This window comes from Protopterus annectens, chromosome 11.part0 (genome assembly GCF_019279795.1).
Source record: "Protopterus annectens isolate FY-2018-M chromosome 11.part0, PAN1.0, whole genome shotgun sequence".
NCBI classification, from domain to species: domain Eukaryota; kingdom Metazoa; phylum Chordata; order Ceratodontiformes; family Protopteridae; genus Protopterus; species Protopterus annectens.
This window is the reverse complement of record NC_056745.1, coordinates 964,942,600-964,955,328: the sequence shown is the minus strand read 5'-3', so window position 1 is coordinate 964,955,328 and position 12,729 is coordinate 964,942,600.

Genomic DNA, 12,729 nt, shown 5'->3' with positions numbered 1-12,729 from the left:
AATTATTAGTAGCAATTTTATACTGAATATGTCAGTTGATTCTGGAAAAAGTACTGAATTATCACATAAGAACTAGAATATTGAATCTGAGGTATGTGAATGGTAAAAAAAAAAAAAAACTGTCAGTAGGATTCAGGATGATACTGTTGCAGTACGTTTTCCCAGTTCAGCAGTTGCCTTCTACCATGAAGATGTGCAGTACATAAGGCTGGATCCATGTCCATGATTGCTAATGTGGCATTCTGAGGGAGCAGCATATGTGAATTAGCCATGTGTTCTCTCCCAAACTTGCTCCCAGTAAGGCAGCTACATAACCAAGCAATTCTAGAAATTGATTGGCTGTGTAGATCATCATGGCCATCCTCACCACACTGCAGTATTGAAATGGCCAAAAGGCTATGTTCAACTACCTGCTATGAGAGTAGTACAGGGATCTTGTGGTGGGTGTGGGGAACCACTAGATGACCGGACAATACTTAGATCAAGTGCTGTAATAGTACTGACAACACAACAGGCACCGGGTGGGGGAAACAACTAGACCATCAGGGATTATTCTTAAATGAAAGTACCTTAAAGGTACCAACAGCATTATGGGGATTGGGGGGTGGACTAGCTGCCAGGCCCCAGGCCATAATAGATAAGTGTCGGAGTGACACTTCAAGTACTACATGGATGGTGGGAAAACAGAAAAGCAGACAGGTTAGAACATGTCTGATGACTGTGATGTGTGTATATCTATATGTGTGTGTGCGTGTGTGTCTGTGTGTGTGCGTGTGCATGTGCACGCGTGTGTGTGTATGTGTGTGTGTGTGTGTGTGTGTGTGTGTGTGTGTGTGTGTGTGTGTGTGTGTGTGTGTGTGTGTGTGTGTGTGTGTGTGTGTGTGTGTGTGTGTGTGTGTTCATATTGTGTGCAACTGTGTGTGTGGGAGAATGACCGCGGGGATTCCACTGTTTATATAAGCATCAGTTTACTACCATGACATGCAGATCGGCAATGATCTGCATGTCATAGTAATAAATGTGATTCAGAGACATGCAAATTAGCTGATAATGAACTCTTACCTCACTGCAGCTAATACTTCTCTGAATAGCAAATTGGAATCTTTTAGGTACATTTATTATAATGATTGACAACTGTTGCTCTAAGATTATTTACAGACAACACATAGGGCACATATGAATGTGGTGGATGCAGTATGTGCAGATTTATCTTGTAAAATTCTGCTTTGGACATATGACATTTCAACAGCATAATAGGTGTAGAAGCACATTACACTTGTAAGTCCAAAGGCATAATTTATGTAGCTGTATTTTCTTTATGGTGAGCACTCTATTAGGGAATGACAACCTGAATACTATTAAAAAAGGTAGAACACATGTACGCAGTTAAAATAAAATCTGTGAATAATCTTTTATATAAGCATTTCTTACTATGTAATAGTTTTAAGTTTTATATTTTCTTTTCCTTTTTTTTGTGGTGGACCATGAAACTTAGACAACCTAAGAGGACATTATTATTCTTACAGACTTATAGACCTGAAAAGGAAGAAACAATGTGGCAATTCTTAATTCAGGCATCCAAGCAGATAGCAGTCCATGCTGAAATAAGAGAATTAATGTGTTTTTTAAATCACATTAATTATTGTCATAAATTCCTATGTAGGTTGTGGTTTACTTTGATTTTTGTATCTTGTGACATACAATGTGGTATTAATAGCATATTTAAAGTTTTATGTCAGTAATTATGTTTTTTCTAATAAAGTTTGTGTTGATTTGGAATATGAAAGTGTCGTACATTTTAATAAATGTATTTACCACTGTTAAGTTTATATGGATCATATTAGGATTAAGAGGAAGAAGAATAACTGCAAATAAGATGAAGGTGCCAATTGCCTATGTAGTACTGGAATCCTATAGCTTCTCACCTATTGTATCACCTTCAGTATAATGCAATGTGTTAGACTAAATAAGAAAAGGAATTGACTTTAGGGGATAAAAGTTTTCTAATTAGCTGTAGTGTAGCAAATTCCCATTGGATAAATCAATAGTAGGAGGATTTCCATTGAATACATTAATAATAATAATAACATTTCCAATGAATAAATTAGTGTTAAGAACATTCCCATTAAATAAATTAATGGCAGGAGCATTTCCATTGAATGCATTAATGACAGGAACAATTCCACTGAATAAATTACTGATAGGACCATTCCCATTTAATAAATGAATGAACGACAAGAGCATTTTCATTCAATAAGTTAGTGATAGCAACATTTCCATTAAATATATTAATGACAGGAGCATTCACAATAATAAATTAGTGTAAAGAACATTCTCAGTGAATAAATGAATGATAGGCACATTCACAGTGAGTAAATTAAAGTTAGACATATTCCCACTGAATACATTAGTGGCAGAAATATTCCCATTAAATAGATTAGTAATAGAAACATTTCCAGTGATTATATTAATGATAAGAACATTCCAAATGAATAAATTAGTGATATAAACATTCATTTTTAATAAATTAATAATAAAAGCATATCAATTGAATAAAATAATGATAGGATAATTCTCATTGAATAGATTAATGATAGGAACATTCCCATTTAATAAATCAGTGATAGGAACATTCCCATTGAACAGATTAATGATAGGAACATTCCCATTGAATAATTTAGTAATAGGATCATTCCCATTGAATCATTTAGTGATAGGATCATTCCCATTGAATAGATTAATGATAGGAACATTCCCAATGAATAAATCAGTGATAGGAAAATTCCCACTGAATGGAAGAATGATAAAAAGCTGAACTTTCTAAAAAGGGGAGTATGCTGAGGCAACAGGGATTAACTCTTAACTATTGGCGCCAATCTATGGTTAGGAAATTTATACCACATCAGCGAAGAGAAATGTGGAAGGCTTATAGGATGGATGACTTGGAATCAATTTTTGAGTATCAAAGAGATGTACTTAACAGACAGCTAAGGTTGCATCTGGTTGAAACTATAGTACTTACATAATATCTCTCTAAACAAAATTTGTATACATACCATGAAAGCAAATCAGTTTTTCAGATATCAGTGGAAAAGGTTAAGAGCTAAAGACAAATTAGCTCCTTGGTGCAATTGTCAAAGTTTTAAAAGGGGAAAAAAGAGAAAGAGTGCAACTTCCATAGATTTAGGTTTCCTTATGGTATTACAACACACAAATAAAATGAGGAACCTTTTGTTGAGTCATTTGTACAACATATCCCTCAAAAAACAGAGTAAAACCATAATTATATCACAATACTGGGACAAGAGAAGCTCTCTTTCAAAGAAATCAGTACAAACTTGATCCCACTCAACCAGTTAAAAAGTGCAAAACTTGAGAAAAAACATGCTACCACCTATCACAGTAGAAAACAAGATAAGAATATAAATGCATATAAAATACAATAAATAATAAGAAGGAATTTTTGACCAAAAGACATCCATACAACTACACAAATGAAATTGGTGCAAAGCAAGTCAGCCCCTATAAAAATAACATAAAAAGCTATATATAGTCAAAGAGTTTCCTTTGTAACCAACAAGAATGCAAGGAAATAGTAGTTTGTACAGAGAAACGTAGTATCAGCCACATTAAATCAAACACATACAGCAAGAGATAGTAAATACAATGCAAGCAGATGATAACCAGAGACATAGGAAGGGTCGGGCAGCTGGATTGCTTATTTTCATTTGGTTGCTTGCAAACACGTTTGCTGTCCTGCTCTCTGCTCCCTTTCTATGTGCATTCAGTAAAGGCATATGGAAGCATTTTCAGTAGAGCAACAGAGGAATATTCCATTTGAAAATGTAGTGGAAAGTCCAGTAGAGAAAAATGATGGCTAAAGCATCTCAACCAAATTATTAGAATACTTCTACCTTTACTGGTTTAAAATTCGGCAAGAGGAGGTCAATCAGGTCTAACATTTGCATTCTACACTCTAAGATATGACAATTGTTAAGGGCACATGTCCATAATGTCTATGTAGCAAAGTGAATAGAAAGGTTTATTAAGTACCATATATGGCAAAATTGCAATAGTCTGAGATTCTCACCTTCACGATTTTTGTACTGAATCTGTAAAGATGACACTAAAAGAATTGAACCTGCTGTGATAATGTGATTTAAGACTAAGCAAAATCAGTATTGAACCTGTGACATTTGAGTTATTTACTTATGTATTTATATACTTACTTACATAGAGGTTAACATTTTATGTTTTCATTATATGCTCAATATACAGGTGATGCTAAGAAGCAGATGAAGAAGAACTGTGTGAGTGATATTTAAATTTAACCATATTTATAAAGGTAAACTTGATCAGACTGTTTATATTAACAAACACTATAAATGTTTTATTTATTTTTGCAAAGTTAAAATAAATGTACTCTAGAACTCCTGACAGAATTTACACCAGTTTAAATACAGGCTCAAAAAAGTAAGTTGTGTTAAGAATACAGTCATTTTATAAACATCAAAAGCTTTAAGATGTTAAGCCTTATGAGTAAGCATTAGGCAAGAAGATCGGAGCTTTCTTCTTCTAGCAGCAGATTTGGATGGTAAACCATGTGCATACTAAGTATCAAATTTGACTAGTCAGTGTGAAAGTAATAAAAACTTCTATTATTCAGCTACTATTTATGTAGATTTTTAGTAATATCATTGATTTAGGAAGCACTGGCAGTAAATGCATGGGGGTTAATAGAAAGTGCATTATAATATTAAGATGACTTCTTAAGTCAGAGCAGTTTGTTATGTAACACGGCCTACTTGCTAATTTGTTTAGGGGAAGAGCAGATTTCAGTATTGGCTTTATAAAGTAATGTGCTTAAGAGGTGGAGGGAAGCCACTTAAGAAGCATGGCATGCTGCTGAAGAATATTGAATAATGCTGCAACTTTATTGTTAGAGATTATGTTTTAAATACTTGCGACATAGAGAGAATAATACTAGAAAAACTTCTGCCATGAGCACACTTGCTGGAGAGACCTGCCAAGGTTCAGTTTTAGGCCCTTTACTGTTCATCTTATTCATTAATGATATTTTAAGTTACACAGATGATATTCTGCTTTTGCAAGCTAATAATTCCTCAAACACTCTCCAAACTCAGCTCTAACAATCCTTCTGCAGTTTCTGCCATTAAGCTATCTCAAACAAGCTTTTGATAAATCACAAAAAGTACCTAATGCCACGCTCTTCTCATTCCCTAAGAAGCTCCCCTTTTACCTTCTGGCATCTAAAACTTGAAAATCAAAACAACATCATATCCTGTGTTTTAGATTACAAATACTTGGATCTCACTCTTGATTGCTCCCCCCTTTTCTATTTCTCTTCTTTTCATCCCAAACAGACATCATTCCTGGCAACTCAACTCAAACATTACTTTAGAATCCCACACCTCCTAGTGCTTCAAAATACAATTGATGTGGCTAAAAAGGTTGCCCCCCTAAAATGGAATATGGCCTACCATTTTTGATTTTCCACTCTTCCTACAATACTAAATTATATAAAACTACAGAAAACAAAATCTGAAGATTTGCATTTCTTGTAGAGTCTTAAGATAACTATTGTTGTCTGCAGAAAAGAAAGTCACTCACTATAACTGACAGCCAACTTCTTGATGAGTTTTGGACATTTATCATTCAAATGATGGGAACTCTGGTCAACACATGAGTTTTCATTCAAGTTTAAATGACTGTATTGATAATTTTGAATGTAAGCAGTTAAAAGTTAAAAACCTACAAATTGAGAACAGTTACCTTAAAGAATACATGAATAAAAATCTTGTGCCATTGGGGTTGAGAATGTACACATTTCCTAATGTCCTTTATGGCGATGATTTAATGTACCCTGCTTTTATTAATTTATTGAACAGACATGGTTTGGAACTTATGGAGCTAATTATTAATTGGAACAATAAACTTGTTAATAAAGTAAGTATCGAAATTGACAAATTGAACAACATTATACACAAGGATCTTTTATATGATAACCATAGACAGATGTTTAGAACGTGTTTCCTAACTCAAAAAGATTAACGAGATCTAGAGCAATATTCTGGAAATTTAACATACCCTTTATTAAAAAAAATATTTCTCCTGACATTCATGTTTTCAATAGGACATATAATGATGGTTTTGAAATGAAAGACACTATTTTACAGTCAAACCAAAAGGAAGATTTTTATGGGAACTATGAATGAGAAAAGGGAGGGTTCCCTGACAGAGAAGAGGATCCCCTCTACATACACAAAGGTCTGAGAAGTTAGAAAACAGAGAGAAAAAACATTTAGATATGGGGCCTATGGATTAAAAGAAGGAAAAACTTTCAGGTGCCAAACAGAAACAGTTACAACTGGAAAACAAATTATAATCCCCAGTACAGGTACTGATGCATATTCTTTAGGAGATAGTGATTTCACATGAGGGAATTGTGCATACAAGAAATGGTTTTAACATATTTAATTTTTGTAGTCTTTTGATGGACAGAAACTTTTTACCCTTTTTGAGAAGGGACTTAAATTTATACTCAGTAGGCATGTCGACCTGTGTGAGATTCTTTTGGACTTTAAATTATACATTAAAAATTACATTTAGCTATATTTTTTAAATCATGAAAGGAAAAATCAGGGACTGGAAACTGGTTCACTTCGAAGAAAGGGCACATTTAATACACCTTTAAATCCTGTTTTAGCTTTTTTTGAAAGTGTTTGTATGGATGAGATTTACAATATTTTTTGTAATAGAAGTTACCATTTTTTGAATAATTTAATGAAAGAAGAAAAAGAATTATTAAAGTTTCAGGTCAATAACAAAACAATTAAAATAGTGAAACCCAAAGGAGGGGGTATCATGATATGTGATACAATTTGCATGGCCAAAATGCTCGAGATTTTTCAGAACACTGATTTCTTACTATTTGGCTTTAAGGAATGAAGCCAATTTGGCATTTAGAGGGATCAAAATGTATCTAGCAGAAGTTCTTCTTAATGATATATTATTTTTGGACATTTATTGCTTTGTTTATGTTAAGAAACCACCTATTCCTTCTATATTTGGGATCCCTAATGTTGAGAAAGACATTATTAGACCCCCCCCCGCCCCCACAGACCTACTGTAGCTGCAGTGGGTTTGATAACTGAGCCCTTTGGAATCTATGAGGATAGAAAGTTGAAACCAATTTACTGAAAGGATTCTTGAGACTTTTTTGAAAAGGCTAGCCCCTCATTGATGTGAAGGTCTCACAGTTTTTTTTAAACAATAGATATAGTTGATTTGTTCAACTAAATACCTAAGGAAGAAGGGTTGAACATGTTTTTAGACATTTTAATAGAATGTGACTTCCTAGATGGACAAGATATTTGTATTTTATTAGAATTTGTAAAGATTGTTTTAGATAATAATTTTATGGATAGTGAAGGGAGTTGCGATAGATGCTTCTTGTGTGACCACATATGCTAATATGGTTTTATTAGCATTTGCAAAAAGTTATATTTTTAATTCCAAATTTTGTAAATACATCAAAGTCTGTCTAAGATATTTGAATATCTTCATATTATGGGAAGTATCAATACAGCTAGCCAAAGAATTTATCAAATTCTTGCATAACAGCATAAGTTTTTTTAAGATTTATCCTTAATTTTAGAAGAGATAATAAATTTGTTCAGATTGACAAAATCGGGACAGGTTTCAAGACATGATTATATAGAAAACCTACTTTTAGCAATTCCATCTACATTTTAGCAGTACACATCCATTCACCCTCAAAAGGAATCTTGTTAGAGGATAATGTTTTAGGGCATCGATCTCAGATACACAGGATTTAGAAGAAGAAATTAATTTTTAAGACTTATGTTACTAGGTAGATGATATCTGGAGGATATGATTTCAGAAATTATGACGGGGTGATTCATGAAAGGAATAATAAATAGGAACATTAATTAGGTAGAAAGAAAGACACAATAAGAAACATTACAATGGATGATGATAATTATAATGCAGATTATGCTTTCATTTATAATGAAAAGTCCAAAAGCATTAAACAAGTTACTAGAGACACCTGGAAGTTTTGGAGGGGAATAAAGGATGTATTGACATTACAAATACTCCACCCCTTTTTATAAATAAAACTCTTAGAAATTTTAAACGCTATTTGGAAGGTAAGCGACATAATAGTGGAACTAACAAATGTGGTGGCTATAAACAGTGTGCTTACATAAATAATGAGAAATTTGTCATTTTGAAAAATGGTTTATGCTCTAAAGTGTTTTTTAAGTCAGGTAATTGTGGGACTGTAGGATTAGTTTATATGGCTGTATGTGATGGCTGTGATATGTTTTATTTAGGGAGGATGGAGAGATCCCTGAAATGAATTCATGAACATTTATATGATATTAAGATAAAGAATGTTAATAATTCTTTAGCCAAACATATTGATATCTGTATTAACTTAAAAAAATATTTGGTATTTTTGATATAGTTGAAATGAATCTAAGGGGTGGAGGTTGAAAACAGCTCATAGAACAAACAGAATTACTATGGCAACTTAGATTATGAGCTGATAGAATCCCCAGACTTAATGAAACTATCCACGGGATTCAGCAAGCAGCCATGCAGGAATAAGTTATTCCTGCATGGCAGGGACTGTTCCTGTTCAGCACAGCAGTGCGCCATGCATATTTATGAAGGCGTGCTGCCATGCTCTAAAACGGACATGGTTTTGTGAATGGGCGCAGGGGGTGTGTCTGAGAGCAAAGCTCTCACAATACACATGCCCCCTGTACTCCAGAATTGCCTTTTGGCAATTCAAAATGAGTGAGAACACTTGTAACACCCCAACCCATCAGGAAAACAAAAAATATATGTGGTCCAAGGCAAAAGGGACAATCATCCATACCAAGCATACCTTTCAACTGTACAAATTTTCACAGAATGCCCAGATGTTTGCCTCATATTTTTGTTGTGTCCCCCCTAAAATGTGTACCTGTCTGGCAAATAGCTGAATATTGAAGTCATTAAATAATGACAAAACATTTGAGTTTAAGACTCCCCACATCCATCAGGAAATTAATGCTGATCTAAAACCTATTATTCTATCAACTTTTTAGGTTTGTAAGAGGAATATTTAAAATATGCCCCCATTTATCCCCCCATCATTGTAGGCTTTGTCCAGATATTTTGCTATAAGAGGTTGAGAGGTATGCTACCAAGCCAAAAGTTATTAGGATAACACAGGTAGCATAAGCACATGCTGCACACCTCCCAACCTGTCAGAGTAAGGAATGTGGACAAAACCAATAGGGGCAATTGTCCCACAAAGCAGAAAGCTGATAAAATAACACTGTAACCAATTCACATTTTACATGTAAAAGCAGTACATAACCATTTTGTTTTAGTATTACCTACTAAATAACATAGATTTGTTAGCCCGAGTACTGCATTAGGTCCAGATGTGAGGTGTCAGTTTAATAAAGTTATGAAATCCCCATATAAACACAAGTGCCTCATACAGTATAGTCACACATGAATAAATATAATGAAAGCAGATTGGGGGATGTCAGGGATAGTAAACAAATTTATAATATGTAATGAATGATGAATCAATGCCATACAACAGATAGTCTATAAAATGAAAAATAAGCAATGCTAAGCATTGCACAGCTCTGCTTATCATGTGTAAGCATTGTCTAAATAGGACTGCTAAGCAATGTGTATCCCAGATAAGTGGATTTGCCCATCAGTAAGCAGTGCTGAACCTGCCCTTTAAGCAATGCCAACCTTAGCTAAGCAGGTTTTCCCATAGCTTAGCTCAGCATATTCAAAACTGTCCAATCATGGCAAAGGGTGGGAAATCAGCCATATTTAAACCCCAAAGGTGGGAATACAGCTGATAACTGATTGCAGCTTCCTACTATAGGCAGGATGGCAGGAGTTGGAGAGGGATTGCGCTTACGGGTGCAGTGCTGGGGCATACAGGAGTCCAAGGTCATGGTAGGACCTGTGGTAAAACAACATGATGAGAGACTGCTGCAGGGCCAGTACCAGGGCTACCAATATAACATTGAAGTCTGGGTCTTGCCTGTGATCTCACCAGTGCCACCGGTATCCCTCAGACTGGTGAGCAGGTCAGGCACCACTATGCCGACTTGAAGCAGAGAAAGAGGGAGGTCTTGGATGAGTGGGTCCAAGAAGCAAGGCAGAGGAGTGATGCCCCAGCAGTGTGTAAGTGGTCATACCGTTACTGTTTACTAAAGTCCAGCATGTGTATGTAATGGATAGGTATGCCTAAATATGTCTCTATTTCCTTTGCAGCTGCAGCTGAGTGGGCTCTGAATCAGAAAACCAATGCATATAGGCTGCAAAGGCTGCGTCATGAGGCTAGTGAGTAACAATCCTGCTTGTAGTAATCATGCTAAATAAATATAAAGTAGTAGAAAGTCATCAGGCAGTATAAAAACTGTTGCATGTGTTGTACTGAATAAACCAGACAATATGACAGTAATAGTCCCATATGGGTCATATTTTAATAAAACTGTAACTGTCTGGCAATAAAGCTTTAAATCCTGGACTGGCTGTGTTTACTCTGGTATTATATGGCATTTATTGTTGCATTCTCTGAAAAGTAATGTTGTATTAACCACTATTACCCACACTGTGCTGCATAAAAAATGTCTAGAAATGTCTGCATAAGACTGTTGTAAGTACAAGATCAGATTGTTCAACTAAGAGAGACTTCGAAAACACTTAAGAGATAGACAGCAATATCCAAATAGCACACTCTACTGTGACTTAAATTGTTGTATTTTTACCAGACACAGCCATAGTTCGAATCCTAGGAGTGGTAGTAAGCTGTATGCATAATCATACTGCTCAACTGTACAGATTTTTCAGAATGCCCAGATAATTGGCTCATATTTTCCACCTGTTCCTCTGTTGCCCTGGCAAATCAATGGGATGATCTCAGAACTGTAGTCATAAAATAATGACATACATTTGATTTTTGGACCTCAAAACCTTTAGAAAATGTATATTAAAACAAATCCTGTCACTCATGCAACTCTTCAAGTTTATGACAGCAATATTGAAAACATGTCCCTATTTGTACCCCCATGTTTTCAAGTCTTGTCCAGAGTGTGTGCATTAAGAGATTGAGATATATGTGCATAATATTAACTGGAATCTGGGAATATGTGTAGAAACAGTCAGGTAGTGTTAACAAACATTCCCTGCACAGGTCTGTTAGATAAGAAAACTGCACCTTCCAATAAAGATTTAAATCCTGGACTGCTAGTGTTTACTCTGGTATAGTATGGCCTGACATGTAGCATTCAGTAACATCTGATATCAGAATAGTACTGTTATGTCAACTACTGTTTCTCACACTGTGCTACATAAAAATATGGGTAGGAATGTTTGTGTAAGACTGTTGTAATTACAAGGTCAGATTGTACAACCATGAGAGACTTAGACAGAAAACACTGAAGAGATAGCAATATCCAAACAGCACACTCTACTATGATTTAAATTGTTGTATTTTTAGCAGACACAGCCATGGTTCGAATCCTGGGAGTGGTAGTAAGCTGTATGCATGATCATACCTCACAACTGTACATTTTTTTCAGAATGTCCAGTTAATTGGCTCATATTTTCTGCCTGTTCCTCTGTCCCCTTGGCAAATCAGTTTAATGATCTCAGAATTGTAGTCATGAAATAATGACATACATTTGATTTTCAGACCTCAAAACCTTCAGAAAATGTATATTAAAACAAATCCTGCCACTCATGCAGCTCTCCAAGTTTATGACAGCAATATCCAAAACATGTCCCTATTTGTACCCTCATGTTGTCAAGCTTTGTCCAGAGTGTGTGCATTAAAAGATTGCGAGGTATGTGCATAATATTAACTTTGAATCTGGGAATATGTGCAGAAACAGTCAGGTAGTGTTAACAAACATTTCCTCCACAGGTCTACCAGGTAAGAGATGTAAGAATTTAGCTGTAAGACAGTTGAAGTATACACTGTGCACAAACATACCACTGCCCAAACCAAGGTCATAAGGTATTGTAATAATACCTGTACCTTAATGATTAGAGCAATGGTCATTAAAGTTCTGAGTACTACAAGGATATACAAGTTGTTAATTGACATCCCCCCCTTCCCCACCATATCTGCAACAATAATCTAAATAAACAAATCAATGGGTATGTTTGCACCAAATCTACTGTTGGGACATATGTCCTAAATATTGAAATGTGTTTCTATTGCTGTACCATGTTGAAATACTATCATTGATGGCCTGTTGCTATCAATGTAACCTGCATGCCATTGTAATGGCCACTGTGGCTCGATATATGCATGTGTTCTGTTTGCTATGCAACTGTTCCAAATCTGGTGTTTTGGGTTAATAGGAATATCTATGCATGCTGCTATAACTAATCTTGGATTGTGTTGACTATTACTAACCCACATATGTTTTAAAACTGCAACATGATAGCATGTATGGCAAGGCCTGTCCCAGCGGACCCACCTCTTCCAACTCATCTGGCCATGGCACCGGGTACCATCATACCTGGGACCCACCCCGGGACCTCCTTGTCTTCTGGTCTTGCAACATCTTTGGGTGGAACTGCCTCAAAGGATGGGGCTCGCCCCCCCATGGGAGCGGGCAGGGACAGGATCCTGTTACCTGAAGTCAG